Raw genomic sequence first — 6,141 nt, forward strand, 5'->3', positions numbered from 1 at the left:
AAGGGGAGGATACCCATTCCAAGAGTCTTCCTAGAATAGAGCTTTATCACCTTTACCAATATCCCATGTCATATATTTAATTACACTTCATTATGAAATTCCATGCTGCTAAACCTATGGGAGGGTTCCGAGTTCTAAATAGTGATGTACTATCTAACACATTAACATATTTGTTATACAAAATTCTAGCCCATTCACTATCTCTTTCTTGACACGATCTTTATACTTGTTTTGCTCCTAGAGCTTCATTCTGCCAGTCTAGATTTTTAATTCCTAGTCCCCCTACTTCTTCAGGCCTACATATTTTTTCCCATTTTATTATTGTTGCCTTCTTCTTGTCTTCTAAGTCATTCCAAATGAAGTCTCTTAGTTTCTTTTCAATCTTCTGATTTATACTCTTAGGTAGTTCTGAACATGAAAGTTGATAAGTAGGTATGACTAATAGAATGTCTTTGATTTTTGTTGCTCTCTTAGCCTTGGTCAGCCATTTTCCTTTCTAGGCTTTGTCTGGTTGTCTATTTTTCCCAATGTTTGTTCCCATCCTTGATTATTTTTATTTCCTTTTTCTAGATATATTCCCAGATATTTAAATGGAAAGGTGCCCTTTTTAAATCCTAGTTTATTGCATATATATTCTTCTCTATCTACTATTGTGGTTAAGAATTTTTTTTTAGATTTTTCTGCATTGATTTTTTGACCTGAGGCTTTCGTATAATTGTTTTGAAATAGTCTGTCTCTTTCTTAGTACTTGCTCCAACTAGTATTGTATCATCAACAAATTATTGATGTGTGGTGTTATCCACATTTTTGGTGACCTTTATCCCTTTAATTTTATTATGAAGTTATGCTGTTTTAATTTCTCTTCCAAAGGATTTTGCCATGATGATGAAAAGAAAGGGGGAGATAGGGTCACCTTGTCGGAGCCCCCTAGATATACTAAAAAATCCTTCTGGAGTTCCATTAACAAGGAGTGAGATTTATGGGATAGAGATGCATTGTAAAATGATGTTTATCCATCGTTTTGAAAATCCAAAAGCTTCGAGTGTTTTACATAGGAATCTCCATTCTACTTTATCATAAGCTTTTTGTATATCTAGTTTTAATAACATGCATGCTTCTTTATTTTTGGATGTTGAATGAATTGTTTCTTGAATGATAGAAATGCCATCTAGAATAGATCTCCTAGGTACAAATCCTATTTGTTCTTCTGATATTAATTTAGGGAGAAGTTTTTTGAGACAGTTAGCTAAAGCTTTGGAGAGAATTTTATAGATAGTATTGCATAGTGCAATAGGTCTGAAATCTCCTAGTTCTTCAATCTTATTTTTCTTGGGGATAAGAGTAAGGAAGGTGTGATTTATTTCCGCTAAAAGAGTTCATCTGTTCCTAGATGCTTCCATTGATTTCCATAAGTCTACACCTATTATTTCCTAACATTTTTGGAAGAAGAATACTTGAAATCCATCTGGTCCTGGTGATTTTTCTGGGTTGATATTAAAGAGAGTCATTTTGATTTCTTGCAATGTGAATGGTTTATTGAGGGATTTATTATTGTCTGTTGAAATAACCTTATGTATTGTTTTCAACATTTATTCTTGTTCTATTCTATTATAATTGTCATAATTATTAAGGAGATCTTTAAAATACTCTACAAAAATTTCTACTATTTTATCTAGATTATCTATTGATTCACATTGTATTATTTCAATTTTTGTTATATTATTATGGGCTCTATGATGCAGGGTGCTATCGTGAAAGAATTTCATGTTGTGATCTCCTTCTGCCAACCATTTCTCCCTAGATTTTTGCTTCCATTACACCTCTTCTTTAGCTAAAATTTCTTCTTGTTTTAGTAGATATTCTTTTTCTAATTGATAGGTTTCATTATTCATTCATTTTTTGATAACATCTTTGTTTAATTTTTCTAGTTTCTCTTCTATGTCTAGCTTTTCTTTAAATATGTTTTTGAATTGTGCTTTATTCCATTTAAGTATCTTTTCTTTTATAATTTTTAGTTTGGATACAAAGCTGAACATTTTTTAGCCTTGGAATTGCTCTTCTTGCCACCAATTTTTAATATTATTCATAAAGTTTTTGTCCATAAACCATTTTTTTCACATTTAAATGGGTTTATGCTAGGCTTGGCCTGTTCCTTGATTTCAATTTTAACTGGAAAGTGATATGATCCTACCATTGGTAGAATTTCTACAATGATTTATCTTTCCAGATTACTTAGCTCTCCTTTAAAGAAAAATTTATCCAATCTTTTTGCTATGTAGCTAAAGTATTTTCTTCTATTATTCCATGTGTACACTCCATTTTTTGTTGGAATATCTATGAGAGAATTACTTTCTGTCCATTCTATGAAATCTTTTGTAGCTCTAAATATTGTCTAGATCCAACTATATTTTTCATCTCTTTTTAAGATTGCATTAAAATCTCCTCCAATAATAGCGTTCTCATTCTGTAGTGTGTTAAGAAATATGTTGATCTCATTCCATATTGCTAATTTGTCTATTGTTTGTGTAGGCCCATAGACATTTATTACTATCATTTGGAGATTAGTTTTTGTGTTGGAAACTTTGCTTCTCATCCAATTAGAATTAGAGGTTATACTTTCTAGATTGACTTTTTGGTTAATCTGTATTATTCCCAATCCTCTCGAGGCTCCTTGTGATGATTTAAATTCTGATTTCCAAGTTCCTAGTTTTTGTTCTAACTTTAAGCCTTCTTCTTTGTTTAATTTTGTTTCTTGAATTGATAGGATATCTGTGTCAAATAGTGTTAGACTACACTTCGATAAGTATTTCTTGCTAGGGGCATTTAGGCCCCTAGCATTCCTTGTGGTGATTCTCATTGATCCTTGGGAAGGTTCTTTCCCTTCCCGCCTTGTAGAATTTCTATGATCTTAGTTTGTTTCTTTGCTTGTCCTGCTACCTCCCTAAGCTCTTTTAATGATTTTCGTCCTTGTTTCTATTTTTGTTTTCCACAATTGGGTGTTTTTAACCCTTCTTGATTAATGGATATAGCTAATTTTCCCAAATTTACTTGATTTTGTACTCTTTCTGCAATTTCTGATTCTCCCAGTCATCCTCTGCTAAAACTTCTTTAATTGGTTGTTCATTTGATAATCTTTTGCTTCTAGATTTTTCCCTTCTTCCTCCATTCTTTCTTTCTTTTTTCCTTCTTCCCAGTTGGAGTTTTTCACCGTAGTTCCAAAATCTTCCCATATTGAGTATTCTTCTCTTGAATTTTTTTGTACTTCTCCTTGCGTGCTTATTTGTTTATTGATCTATTCTATTTCTGAGGATTTTTATTCTATATCTACTGGTGTCAATGTATTTGTCTCTCCTCTATCTTCAACCCTTCTTATTTATTCTTTGTCTTGGTCAAACACATCCTTTCCATTGCTCGGTGTTTGCCAATATTTGTTACTCTTCTTTTTTATTTTTTTCCTAATGGTGACATTACTCCATTAGGCTGCTTCTGCTGGTAGGATATTAGGGCTCTAATCATTCTTCTCCAATATTTTATTTTGTTCTTGATTCACTTCTTCCTCTGATTCCATTTCTATGTAGGTCCCTAATTCTAACTAATTATTGCAATTTTTTCCTTCCTATTTTGTTTTTGTCTCTTCTTCTAATGATTTGAACTTTGTATTACCTCTTTTTTCTAATTCCTTCTCTGAATTTGACTTCAAAACAACCTTACCTTTATGTTCTGTATGATTGGCTTCTACTATGATACATTGGTCTTCCAGATCATTTTGTAGGAGTAGTATCTCATGGGAAAGCATATTTAATTTTTTTAATATTGATCTCTATCTCTTCTATTGTATCCTTCTCTATTCTGCAATCCTTACAGTTTTTGTATTTTTATAAAGAATGTTGATAATTTGTATTTTCCATCCATCTATATTCTGCCTCTTCTTTTCTTCTTGAATTTTCCTTTTGAACCTCTTGATCTCTATTTTCTCCATGTCTTGGTTTCTTTTCTTTTCAAATGTTCTTTTCTCCCTATTTTCTTCTACTTTTTCTTCCCTTTTCCTGCTTGCCCTTAGTATTTTCTTTAAGTTATTCTTGATGTTTATGCTGTTAAAAGCCATTCCTATAATTTTATTTATTTCTCCTGTATATTCACTAAAGATTAATTTATATATTTCTCTGTTTGTTATAATTTTCCTATTTATAGATTCACTTTGTTATGTTTTTACTAAGAATCTTATCTTGTTTTAGATTTATTAACTTCAAATCTTATTAGAGTTCCTAGAGATTTTCCTATTCTTCTTATGATGTGGACATCGTTTAATTTTGATGGTATCTTCGCATATTCCATCCATTTAATTGCCTATTTTTGTTTATTATAGTTTTCATTAAAATTGAGTTGCCATGCTGAAAAATTTATATGATGACCTTTGTAAAAACAATTTGATAATTCTAATAGTTCATTTCTAAATTTAATATCTTGACATTGCAGAAACCAATATTGATTTGCATGAGGAGTTATGTTACTTACCTTTGCTCCACAAATTTTTGCCAGATTCCTTTCCAAATTGTTTATGTATTTCGTTGGACCATTCCAATATGCATGAATGCCTATCTTAGAGCATTCCTGCCATTTTGCTTCATGTATTTGTTGCTAATGATTAGAGTGTCGATGTTGTCTACTTTGGCCAAGTTGCTTTGATTGGGGTTTGTGCCTTTGCTTCGTTTATTTAATACATACTGCTTTTTCTGATGTGGAAGAATATATACAGATGATGAGGATGCCTTTGTTCCCTTCTAAGTTTGTTTTTCTATATGGTTTTTCAATATAGATACATATGTTTCATGCTTTTTTGCTGGGACCCATGATCAAGACGAAGAAAATCCTAAAGGTATGTTATTGGGTATGGAGATTTGGGTGGGTTGAGATATTTGTTTTTTGTATTTTCTTTGCATCGACGAAGACTTTTTAGCTTCTCCGCTAGTGTATTTGGCTTTTTTGAAAAAGACCTCTTGATTCTTCAATCGCTGATCTAGACCTTCGATCTTGGTGTATGGTTTTGGAATATGCTTTTTGCCATCTTGCTTACACTTCTTTCTGTTTTGAACAATCTTCCATCTATTTTCATTATCACTATTTTGATTTCTGTTAATGACGACATTTCATTCTATGTGAAGCCTGATTAGGATTTCAAAGCCTTTCGGCTTTTCTGGTTGTTTGCAAATTTGTTGTTCTTAGATTGTGGAGAGTACTTTGAATTGGTTTTTAACATGAAGAGTTCTTTCCCACATTGTCTGGTATTGATTCACTTTATGGTTTGAGGGAGGCCTGCATTTAGGAGCGACTGTGTTTCCTGCTTTCTTCGAATTTTTTTCATGTTCATCATTTTTGCTAAGTAGAGCACATTACAATATTATATATATTTTATGTTCCTTATCTTTATTAGTGATAGCCAATTAAGACAACAATAAATAATATTATTTAAAATTTGTAAATATATCAAAATTATTAAACTATAAGACAAACAAATAGACCTAAAAATTAATTAAATCTAATTGGCCAGATCAAAGAAGAATATTTACATCTAATGGATACAATATTATCCTACAATGACAAGAAATAATTAGGACATACCATAAACTATGTTCAATCTCATTGACAATAAATGTTCTCTTCTTATTCCCATTGCACATTAAGGGCTCATTTGGCTGCGAGAATAAGAGTTGGGAAAAGGAATATGTTATTCTAGATTTGTTGATCTAGAATTTGTTATTTTAGACTCGTTTGGTTTGACAAAACTAAAATTGGAATTGAAGTTGAAAAACAAAATTTGATCAATCATTTTCCTTTCATTGACATTCAACTGACCATACACTTGTTGTAAATAAATTGTGTGCAACACGATTCCTTATGAAACTCATTTATGATAGGTTGAAAAAATATGTAAAAGAAAGTATAGTTGCGAAGGCTTTATATTGTCATGCAAAGTAATCATTTTCAATAGTTTCTTGAACATTAGGAATTTCAACATTGCATTTTTGTTCGAATTTATATATAAGCCGAATTCAAAGGAATAAAGTGTGAAAAATGAGTTTTTGGAACATGAATTTTTCCATGCAAAATCATCACTATTTTAGCTATTGTTGCAGTATCATA

The sequence above is a fragment of the Cupressus sempervirens genome, chromosome 8 (genome assembly GCF_028749045.1).
Source record: "Cupressus sempervirens isolate cs-2001-9-10 chromosome 8, ASM2874904v1, whole genome shotgun sequence".
Lineage (NCBI taxonomy): Eukaryota > Viridiplantae > Streptophyta > Pinopsida > Cupressales > Cupressaceae > Cupressus > Cupressus sempervirens.